Source organism: Cornus florida, unplaced genomic scaffold (genome assembly GCF_030987335.1).
Source record: "Cornus florida cultivar Cherokee Brave unplaced genomic scaffold, ASM3098733v1 CherokeeBrave_3.0.0_Hap2_Chr01, whole genome shotgun sequence".
NCBI classification, from domain to species: Eukaryota; Viridiplantae; Streptophyta; class Magnoliopsida; order Cornales; family Cornaceae; genus Cornus; species Cornus florida.
Window position 1 is genome coordinate 65,187,386 of NW_026775571.1, and position 12,749 is coordinate 65,200,134.

At 36.6% G+C, this 12,749-nt stretch overlaps 1 long non-coding RNA gene across 1 annotated transcript; it reads right to left on the reverse strand.

Annotated features, from left to right (window-relative positions):
• Positions 1-9,126: 9,126 nt before the first annotated feature.
• LOC132299578 (uncharacterized) lies at positions 9,127-9,839 on the reverse strand. The gene is made up of 3 exons (XR_009480151.1): positions 9,807-9,839; positions 9,579-9,642; positions 9,127-9,491 (listed from the first exon to the last, which is right to left on the reverse strand). It is a non-coding gene; the product is annotated as an uncharacterized LOC132299578 (long non-coding RNA).
• Positions 9,840-12,749: the final 2,910 nt, after the last annotated feature.

Sequence of the window (12,749 nt, forward strand, 5' to 3'; positions counted from 1 at the left end):
CCATTGTAGCTTCAATGGAGAATTCAATCCGCCGAACAGACAAAATTGCATCTCTCTCTTCTTTAGTGAAGATATAATCAGACCCAGAAGTGGATGTTTCGGTTTGAGGTAGAGGGACGTTTGATTGATTGGTCAAAATCTTTGCAAAACCAGTAAGATTGGGAACCCTAGGAGGAGGAACCCTAATAAGTGTAGGGGACGATGAAGGCGTGGACTCAGAATCCACGATTTCTATGTGTTCAGGAGTAGTTGAAGTACTCATGATGCAAGATCGAAGAGAAAAAGATGAAGAACTAACCTGATAAGACGACGGAATGAAGAACGCAAGAAACGCAGTGAGAACAAAAGTAACCCTTATGGAATCTTTTAAGGCAGAATGGCAATGGGCAATCTTCGAACCGTCTTTTTATAAAATAGACAACCGTGCAACTTTAATTCCCTTTTTAATAGGAGTCGCAATCCAATTAAAGAGGGAATTGGGGCAAATGATGGAGGGAAAATCTCCCTCTAATGAGAACTGTACACGTGATCGCAATATAAATACCCATCACAAATGTCAGAGGCCCATCCTGCTCAAAGCCCAGTCCAAGCTCGTTGACAGCCTAAAATCATAAGACACTAGCCCAAGGTCACATCTAATTGATCTCTGTAGCATTGTTCAAGCCCGAAACAAGAGATCTAGCCCGTTAGCAATGTCACATGGATCAGGTTACTTATAGTCCAAATCCATTGAAAGGAATTAGTCCTATTAGAAGAAGGATACAGCAAAGAAAGAAACTACTACACAAGGAAAATTATACAAAGGAATGAGCTCTATTTGTAAAGAATTTTTGTAAGGAAAGAATTAGAGGACAAACAATGTGAGTCCTACCATAATTTAACCAATCTTTTGTGTATAAATAGAGGCCCAAACCTCCAATAAAAGGATCAGACAATTCTACGCTTCTCTATATACTGTTCTTGTTTATTTTTATTGTTTGTTGAGTGAGTTGTTTTATTTCTCTGAATCATTATTGGTTGGGCGAAATTTTGCACCTACAAGTGCCTTTGTGACCAAGGTCAAATTTTAACAACTGTCAGTACTTTGAAGGGATGATGACCAATAATCACAAGCAAATAAACATCACCAGTCCAATTTACAAGAAATAATCTTTGATGAAATGCTTTGAAAATCAAATCACATACCTAAAATCAATATGTTTGTCCAAGCAAGAGCAATAAATGATCAAAATACTATAAGAGTACCAGAAACTTTGCACTCCACTAATCTTGGATTTGAAATAGGAGAATTTGGAATTGGGTTGGAACGCTAAGCGGCTCTAGATTTAAGGGCTCTGGCTAGAAAGATTATTTATACCGATACTGACAAGATAGTTTTATCATGTAATGAAAATATCAATTGCAAGTCATAAAATTATCAAAATTGAACAATTATTACATGGTCAGTGATTGGCTCGGGACTATGTAAAAATTTCTCTAGAAAAATAATCCTTAAACAGCCAAAAATGAAAGGCTTGATGGCAGGATAGCTAAGATCTTTTACAAAATTAATGGTAGGAACTGATTAGGAGAAATTACTGGATAGGTAGGGAAATTGATTATTCCCTACATGTTATGACCTAGACATAAGCTTGATGTGCCATACACAATCTTTGCTAGCCCTAATAAAGTGGTTCTATGGTGCTCAAGCCTAAGTAAGTGGACCAAGTGGTTCCATGGAGCTCAAATTTAGGACTTATTATGAGGCTAGCATGTAAGTCTTTAATCCATACAAATACACTTCCAATGGGTGTTAATGTCCTGGCTTTTGTTTGAACTATAGATACCAATCTCATAAGCACTTGGTCCACTTACTTAGGCTTGGCATAAGGATAAACATAAGCATATAAGCACATAAGCACATCAACATAAGCATATAAGCACATAAACACGTAATCAAGTAGTCAGTTAAGCATACTTTTGCAAATAATTAAACACTTTAACAAGTAATCACATAATCAATGCAAATGCCTTCCCATGCAACCCTAGGTTGGCCTCTACCCGTCTTCCTAATGGTTTTCAAACTTCGCTTTGATACCAACTTTGTAACGAACCGAACCCGTAGGTTTGAACCGTTAAACGGGTCCTTACCTGGACCTGAGGTCACCTAAGTCAAACACATCCATGTTTAGTGTTCATTCATCATTATTATACAATAAATGTACATCAAGAGGACACTAAATAACATTCTGAGACTTGGGGGTTAATTATACAAGAAAAGGAACTAAGTGCACCAAAGCAGATTCATTCCGGTCAACCGAAATGGGTTCGGTCAGCCGAAATAGTCCTCTTTATACCGGTCGATCGAAATAGACATTTTAGTCGGTTGAAATAGACATTTCAGTCGGCTGGTTGTTCACACAGTAAAAGTCCCAAGGCTATGCAATGGATCGGTAGACCAAAATGGCATTTCGGTCGGCCGAAATGGTTCTGAGAGCTTTGTACCTATTATTGAATTGCTGTAAGTTTGAAAGAGTGCAACAAGCCTATGCAGGAACTGCAAACAGATTAAAACCTGCTCTAACAAGCTATAAGATGGCTTTCCACATTCCATTCAATTAAAATACAAGTTCTACACACCCAATATATGATCCCAACATGATTTACATGTATTGCATCAACATTGTCTTAAGTTTTACAACATTTGCTATCATGAAATTATAGTTACAACCACAAGCTACAAAATTTATAGCATGTTATACAAGCTTGCAAAATGGGATCTAATTACAAAAGGTAGTCAAAATAGTCTTCTAATCTAAGCTAAGGTTGTGGTGGGTTGTCGTCTGCCACTTCCTTTCCGTGACCTGAAAAATATTATTATAAAAGGGATGAGCAAATAGCTCAGTAGGTGGTGCCTAAAACACATCTCTTGTAACCCTGTGAATCTAAATAATGAATAGGAATAAAGGTGACGAGATCATATTATGTTAGGGAAACTTAGCAGCAAACTAACAATAGTGGATCAAAGTCGTATACAATGGAATGCAATGCCATGCAATGTCGCTCCCCATTTTTAAAATCCATTCCATTCATTACTTTCAAACCATTAACATAACCTATCCCATGGCAACTGCATGGCGGCACGAGAGAAGGATTGGCCACTATCCCTGACCTATGGCAACTCCATGGCGTCATTCGGTCCCAGATAACTTAATCACACTAGGAGTTTTCCCTAATTCCCTCTAGGTCACATTAACGCCACGACCCCTAGGCAACTCCTAGGCGACCGGGTTTTTCACAAACCCTTTATCAAAACTTTTTTCCAAAACTCCGTTTTTCATTTCAAAGCTATTTTTCCCATTTCTTACCTAATGATATGCATGAATATCTCATGCTTTCCAATACCATGACAATAGGGAACTTATAATTCAAAATATCAACATGCATCCTTATAGCAAATTCCAACAAATTATTGGACACAATAGGTATAGAAAATTAATGCTTAAGCGTGCTTTTCATATAAATCAAGTAATACACATAATCATAAGCTTCTTACATAATAATTAGATCATTTTAAGGGTAATCACACAAATTAAGCATGCTTGACAACAATTCACATAGAATTAACTCACAAAGGTACAAGAATGTATGGATTAGAGACCCCTACCTTCAAGAAGATGAAAACCCCCAAAATGAGCCCAAAATTTTGAAAACCCTTGGGATGGCCAAAGCTGAAATTGCTTACATAGACTTGAAGATCTCACCGAGGTCTTCGATTTGCTACAAACGGCACCAAAAATTCCAAAAGATGAGAGAGTAATTGTAGTTTGATATTTTGAGTGAAAAAGAAAAGAAAAATGCAAGAAATAGAGAGAGAAAGGTGTAGTGCCAAGAAGAGAAAGAAGAGTTTGAGGCCAAAATGGCCTCTTGGCCACACAATTGTATAAGTGATGGGTTCCACCACTAAATTTCCATTTTGACTTTTCCTTTTAACTTTTATTTCCCACCACAATTATAGATATGCACACAAACAATACAAATACTACATAAAACACATTAAATAAGATTAATGAAATGCAAATGGAACCAACCGATACCTCCTTATGCGATAATTTCGATGGCGGGTCCCACACAGGATCATCCGGCCCAAAAAATAGAAAAATGTCGAAATAGAAACCCTTGCATTTCCAAGAGTCCTAAACTCAATAGAATGCCCCCAACCAACTCTCAAACACACTCGACACACCCCACGGTATCCAGCACGTTAAACATGAAAAGACAAAAATGCCCCTGTAAAAATGAAAAATTCCAAAAAATGAAAAAGGGTAAAAATCAGAAATATTACAACCTTGACTCGAAACAAATGGGAATAAGGGAAAGAGCTGGTTTCCCATAAGTGTGAAAGCTGCCAATGTGCAAAAAGAAAAATGGAGTACAAAGAGAAAAAAAAAATTATCTTTTGCACATGTTGATTATTTGATTTCTAACGATATGTGATATCATTGATTTATTATTTGAAATCTGAGCAATTAATAGATCATATGTTTTTGGAACTTGGTGGTGATTTTACTACACTTACTAAGTTTGTGGAACTTAAAAGAATTGATCTTAGTTATTTCTGCTGATATATATATTATTGTGGAGTCTACATTCTCATTGGTTTTAATTTACAAGATTTATATAGTTGGTTGCTTCCTTCTTCTAGGATATTTCATCCTTGAGACCCTTATTAATTTGTAACAAAAAGGGGGAGAGAGTTGAGATACTTTTTGCATTAATAGGGAGAACTTTTTGCATTGAGGGGGAGAATCATTGTTCATTGCATTGATATTCAGGCATTATTAGCATGGTTATTTTATACTTGTGTTTATTTTCTGATTAATGTGCATATTACAGATTGCTACATGTGTTGAAGCTTCATAAGGTTCAAGAAATTTTCGCGGTTTATTTCATTTAACAATCATTGTAATTTACTTTCCTACTTGGGTAGATTGTTGGATTGTTTTTAGGGTTTTGTCATGAAATTGCCAAAGGGGGAGATTGTGAGATATATTTTATAATTGGCTAATTTCGTTGTCAAAACAAGTCCGATCGAGTTGTTATTTTTCAGTTCTAAAATTCAAGATTGAAGAAGATCGATTGCAAATTTGAAGAAGTTCAAGTGTTCATGATTTACTACACTTTGAGATGATAAGAACAATGCTTTAGGAAGGTATGTGAGTGAGTGAGGACACTTTAGAGAGTTTAGAAGGTTGAAGGAAACATAGATCCATTCGGAACTAGTAGGAGAATCCTTGAACCGGTTGCAAACCTTAGTCCACAACAGGTTTGTTTACTGCCCTTCTTGAACTGGTACCATAGTTGGGAATCGGTGGCCAAAGTGCGTCAGAAAGGTTTCTGACTTCTTGAACCAGAACCAAAATTGGGAACCGGTACCAAGAGTCCTGATAGCATTAGAACTTTCAGTTTCTTCTTCTGATTGTTTCCTTTTTGATCCCAACTTCTTTCCAAGTCCTATACACGAAATTTTTCATATTTTTAAAGGGAATAGGACATATTAAACTCTATATAAACCTTGGTAGTCATCTAGGTTTATTTGATGGCTTTAGGGAAAACAATTATATATTTTGAGAAAGCCTTTAGAGAGAGAAAAATTCAAAAAATCAAATCTAATTATTCTGAATTTATTTTTGAGGGCACACAAATATATTCATGAGTGATATAGTTATGTTGTTCTCTATCTCATCGGAATTGGAGCTATATTGAAGATTCAGAGATTCCGAATAAAGAGCATGATTTAATTTTTCTACATCGAGTTCAGATCTTAAAGAACATAAGTAAAATCGATCATACTTTGAAAGGGTTAGAGCATTCAAGGAGTGTTGTCTGGTCTACTTACTACTTTTCTACAAATATAAAGCATAAGCCTGAGGTCAAGTTGGTGTTGGACGGGGAGTCGCAAAATCAGAGAATTGTCAGCAATTAGTGTTTGGTAGAACGATAGGGTGTGAGCCAGAGTCAAAGTTCGGTGTACTTTGTTTCAAACATAGTGGATCGGTTCACTTTAGACTGAATAGTTCACGAGGTTTTCCCATACAAACAATTGACGTATTTTGTCGGGAATTATTGTTTCGTAACCCAATAATATTTTTTAACTCATTTTTTGCATACATGTTGTAAACTCTGTTTGGTATTCTCTTATGATTCAGTATATAAGGGCACTTAGAGTTTTGTTGTTGTTGTTGTTGTTTTTTTTTTTTTTTTTTTTTTTTTTTTTTTTTTCAGTAAATATAAGGGTACTTAGAATTTTGAGTGAAGCTTAAATATTTGTATCTCGTGTCATGCTTTTTCAATCCCAAATTCAAGGTGTTGATTCGATGCCGCCAAGCGTATAAACACACCATTTCCTGTCTCCATATTAAAAGGGAGTTAGAAACCCATGATATAATCTGCACCCTTTTCCTAAATTCATTTTACCATTTCCTGTCAAGAACATAATTATAGCCAATATCAGTTTCCCATTTGAGAGATACCGTATGGTTTAACATAAATGAAAATAATAAAAATCGATAATGTTGTGTTCGGGAGCATTGTATGTTTTTCAATTCCAAATCCAAAAGATCGATTCAAAATTCAAGCCATAGAGTATCCATGTTGTGAAATACCCAAGATTGGGTCTATCTATCTCGAGTCCTCCCTCCCTAAGACTATATTCTAACGGGATAAGAACTTGGTACTGTTCATTTTAGAAAATATTAAAGAAATCATGCTTCATTTAATTTTTCATTTTCATTTAATTATAAACTATACATTTTCCACTGATTCGCCCTAACTTTTGTACTCACTTCCAATTACTTCTATGGGGACTTGAACCTTCGACCTTTTACTTTGAAATGTGAGAAAGTACCATCGTAATCCTTAGTGCCTAATGAAAGTAATTGAAACAAGAAAACACAAAGCTAATGGTGAATACAGAGAAAAATAACTAAGTAGAGAAAGAGCATAGATGGTCCAGTAAATGAGCTTAAGGCCGAGCGGGAAAGGTACAGTGATGGTGAAAAGAAGGCCGTGACACCAAATAGGACCCCAACATGCTCAAGCACTCGGGCTCGATTCGGGAACTTAGAGAGATGTACTTGGACACAAACAGCGCAGCCACAGCGACCACCATTGCGAGACATAGCAAGTGGAAGCTCGCAGACAGTGAGATCGGGGCACTAGTTTGGAAGGATTGAACAGCGACTGCAACTGCCCATTGGAAGCAAAATCCGATTACTAGCACCGGCCAATCTACATTGTAGTGGGCATTGTTACGTGCAGCAACACCACCAACATCAACACCAAGGGCATTAGGAATGACTACTGCTGGTTCTGGCATTTGCTGGGGATATTGATGATGCTCAACCATTGCAGCTTCGGGGTCGAGAGTAGACATAATTGGTGAAGGAGGTGGGCTTGGTTGTGATGAAAAGGGCGGGAGATTTTGGTTGTGATGAAAAGGACTTTTGTTTAGTTTTTCTCAAATAGGCTGCCCTTTCTTATATAGGAAACTGTATAAACGGAAGTTTCGTAGAAAGTTCGTGTCTGAGTTTTTTTTTTTTTTTTTCCGAAAATTAAGTTCGTGTATGAGTTGTTCATTCAAAGTCGGAACACAAATTATATGTGACACACTTAATTTAGCATGTAGCACAATTAATGATTAATAGAAGACGAAATTTTTGTGTAAACCTTACACAAAAATTTTGCGCGTCAACTTGGGTTTACTGTATTTTATTCTAAAAATTAATAAGAATACAAATTAGAATCTTAAAATTAATTAAAAATATATTATAAGCAAATATTATATATATAATAATAAAAAGTTTTAACCCTGTCTAATCCTATTGTATAAATTAGGATCTTCCCAAGTGAAGCATTTGAGAAAATATTACTATATAATGGTCACGGTAAATGAATTATGCACTATTACATATTAAATGAAGCATTTGTGGATATTAATTGTTATTAATAATAGTGCATAATATATATATTAAGTTCCCAAGGATGGCAACAGAAAATTTATTTTTTACTTGATATTAATAATATAGTACATAATATTTAAAACCCATGTTTATATTATTTTATATGGGTTACAATAGATTCATTATCATTGGACCATGGTCAAACAAACAAAATATTTGCTTCTTTTGATGAAATAGCACTCACTACAACAGCAAGACAAAGCACTTTGAAGGACAAAATGTGATGATGTGAACTCCTCACACGAACAAAATGTGAAGATGTAAACTCCTTATACAAATTGAGGATCAACTAAACTATCCTGTATGGGATCAGGAGTACTTGGGTCATCATTGGAAGTATAAATTATCATTCTTTTTAGGGTTAACAATGCCTTAGTGACCAAGACTTCAAATTTTAACAACAACACACACACACACACAATTTGTATGCTTCCAATGATGAAAATATCAATTGCATGTCGTAAAATTCTCAAAATTGAGCCATTATTATATGATTTCGGCCAAAGTTGACACGAAGCAAAACAAATTGAACAAAAGTCTGACACATTTACTCGCTTGCCTGTTAATGATTGGCTCGGGACTATGTACAAATTTCTCAAAAATAATCATAAACAGCCAAAAATGAAAGGTTTGATGGCTGGATAGCTTAGATCGTTTACAAAATTAATGGTAGGAACTGATAAGGAGAAATTACTGGGTGGGTAAGGAAACTGATTATTCCCTACAAGTCATGACCTAGACATAAGCTTGATGTGCCATACACAATCTTTGTTAGCCCTAAGAAAGTGGTTCTATGGAGCTCAAGCCTAAGTGGACCAAGTGGTTCCATAGAGCTCAAATTTAGGACTTATTATGAGGCTAGCATGCAAGTCTTTAATCCATACAAATACACTTCCAATGGGTGTTAATGTCCTGGCTTTTGTTTTAACTATAGACACCAATCTCTCTCTCTCTCTCTCTCTCACACACACACACACACACACACACAATTCATTGCAAAGGAACTAGTCGATCTGCGCAAAGGGGTTAACCCAGCTTGCAATGGAAGCTGCAACTTCTTGTCTCAAAACTATCAAAAAATTTTGGACTGTCCTTCTAAGTCAATACATCCACTCTGTATCAAATAACAAGGAATACAACTCTTAACAGAGAATCAACATAACCACATGAATTTGTTTTACTTCCAATACCAAATTTTCAAATAAAAAAAACCCTAAAATCCCTGCTCGACTACACAGTAAATCAAACATCCGATATATGGGGTGAAAAAAAACCCCGCTTGATGAAAAAAATAATAGTAGCAGCAACACATGTTGTGCTTAACATGCCAATTAGAGCACTCAAAATGATGGGGTGACAAGACCAGAAAACCAAGCACCTGCGATACAAAAAATTCATAGTCTTGCATGCTTCTTGGAATCCTTAGCCTGCCAACAATTTGTCAAAATACAAGCTCAAGCTGGTAACTGAAGCTTAACATTGTTCTTCCAGCTGCAAACTATTACAATAAAACGAGTCATGTTTTATGCAAAGAACAAATTTATGCTTCCATTTACTTTCGAACATCAAAGCGTATACCTTTGGAAGTAATAGTAGAAGAAATCAGCATAAAGTAATGTCTGAATAAGCCCTGATATCCAAGCTGCAATAGCAGAACCATTACATAAATGAATAAATATTTAGATGCATTAAATGAAACATAGCGATTCATCAAGTTAGCATTAAATGCGTGAGCATGAGCACACAACGCAATGCATGCACGCACAAACAAGAGAGAGAGAGAGAGAGAGAGAGAGAGAGACTTACTTATCCAATGTATATAATGAGGCTCAGTGAAGTTTAAAATGTACAATGCTCGATATGCACTGCAGTAAGAGAAACAGAAAGGATAAATGTTGGCTTCTATCTCACGCTTTAACCTCCAACAGTAACTTGACAGAAGATTGGCATAAATAAAATATAATATGAATGTGCATAAACTATAAAATACCAAATAACGGAACCTCCGAGGCCTCTTGAAAATTTTCAAAACTATATATTTGCAACCTATGGTCCTAGAACTTTCTGAAGTAAGAAATTATGAGAGCAATTGACATATGAAGTCTCAGCCAGATATATCTATTATCCAAATTATTATTATTATCTCGACAGATTATATCAAAATATCTGGTGCTAAAGCAGAAAATACGAATCCCATTATGAGGATTTCCTTTTTTTCACAAACAAAATTTATTATGAATTCAATTATGAGATTATCAACTATGAAGCCAAAAATCTGTGGCATTGCATGATTTTCAAAACTTTCTCAATCACAGACACACTGTCAACCACCACCTTATCAGGATGGAAAAAGCTATGAGATAATTTTGTTCACCAGTTTTAAAACTACTATTGAGGAAGATAGATAGGCTGACCAAAGAAACTGGAGAACCAAATTGTAAAATGGATGAAAGCAGGTTTCAATATTCTTGCTCCACACTATTGGGTTTGTTTAAGCATGCCCCAGAACCCTTTCTTGAAAGGTAAAACAAAAGAGCCAAAGAGAAGCAAAAAAACAGACCACACACACACACACACACACACACACTGAGAATAAAAGAGCTCCATTGGGGTGAGGCTATTCCCAACTTAAATGATACTGAAAGGAAAAAAGTTTCCAAATGACTGTTTCAGTTGGAAACTTGGAACTGCAGAAGTTCCTTATCTTCGAATATTCTTCCAAATGCTCCGGCATGGGGCATGAGGGTCTCCAACGATACCCTTCAAGTACTTATTGACCAAACCAAGGCTCAGACACAAGAATAATATCAAAAACCGTTTTAGGCCTCAGCCAAAAATTCTTAAATATTGACAAAAGATCCACACTACTACCAGTGCAAAAAATGATTCACCAATAATCAGCATAGACCAAGTTCTACTTCTCAAATAATCCGCCCTCCAACATTTATCCGTCACTCCAACCATGTGATGAAAGGCACTTCCTAGAATATAAGAAGTGTAACCACTAGTCCAGGTAAATTAATTTTCCCAAAAGCTGGCCAATTTCTGATAACTGTATCTAACAGAGAAAAACCACATTCACTTACTTTCCAGACAATTGCATCTCAAAATCTTTCACATATCTGAGCACATTGAATCTTATTTAATTAAGGAAAAACATATTTAACACAGTAAACTAAGAACGCATTCAGCCTCAGTTGCAATATAATCACTCTAATAGTAGTAGTGCAGTCAGTTGCTACAGATGTCTGATTGAGCTGTACTTTATATCCCTGGAAAGCTGATTCAATGAACAACAACTTTGTAGTTTTGTCAATTTCATGAATCCGGCTCCAAATTGGTCAAATATTAGCTGGAAGCAGAAAAATAGACAAATCTGGAACTCAACATCAAAGCTGTTATAGTTGTTTGGCCAGAACTTTCAACTCAGAAATCAGATTGATGAGAAAATTACATATGTGAAAGAAGACTTGGAGAACTATAACTTTGTAGTTTTGTGCATTTCATGAATCAAACTCTAAATGGGTCAAAATTAATCAGGAAATGGACAGCACAACACAAAAATCTGGAAAGACAATATCAGAGCTGTCACATTCATTTGGCTGTAACTTTTGACTGAAAAATCAGATAGAGCTCCCATTTGAAGACCTGTAAACACGATTCAGAGTAGCTTAAGTTTGTAGTTCACTAGTGAATCCAGCTCTAACTTGGTCAAAAATGAGCTGGAAGTTGCTGGAAGTGTGGAAAACGGGATTTTACTGCCCTACGCCAATATCAAAGTGGTCGATCACCCTGGCAACAAGCTCTGCAGAATTGCCTACTCCTGAAGACGCCGCCGGCAGGCCAATGGAAGATGAGAGGAAGGAAGAATGTTAGGTTCACTCACCTGAGAATCAAATTGATCTTTGGATCTATTCTAAACTTCCCTTGGCCCATCTGCTGCATGCCATCTTTCCTTTTCAATCCATGTCTAGTGCCTATTCTTGGGTTGGGCTGAAGCCCAATCCATGTGATAAGTGCCGAAATTTTGTGCATTCAAGCCCTTTTATTTGCATATGTTAGCTCTCTAGTTAGATTTATAGGTAAAGTACAATGACACCCCCTCAAGTTTGGGGTAAGGACATATAGATATAAGTTGGCCTATTTTTGAACAATGACATCCCCTCAAGTTTGATAAAGTTGACAAAGACACCCGGCGATGGTGAATTGACGTTACTGCCCTTTGACACATTAAATTATCAATTTAAACAATACAACCATTTTCAATTGACATAAATACCATTGGATCAAATAGGTGTAAATGAGTTACCGGGTACAACCCATCTGAAAACCCCATTTTTTCTCTCCCTTCACACTCTTCTTCTCTTTCCCCTAACCCTAACCCTAGCCCTAGCCCAAACAAGCCACCACTGCCTCTCCCTCAAACCCGCCATCGTCTCCATCCCCAAAACCACCCACCATTGTGCATTCACTATTGCCGCCACCACGACGATGAGGGAGCTGCCACCGCCAGCAAAAAAATGGAGGCCGATCAAATCCACATGCACGGATTGACCGCAACAGTGCCCCGTAGCGGTTCTGACGAGCAAGAGTGAACAACGATGTAGGGGCGAGCATGATTTCTAAGGGATCTTTGGGGTTCGATCACGAGCAAGGATCACCGGAGATAGCTTGGAGGTGGAGATTGAAGAATTGAGATGGGTCATCGAAACTGAAAATGAGGGTTACCGAAGCTTTTCGTTGGCTACT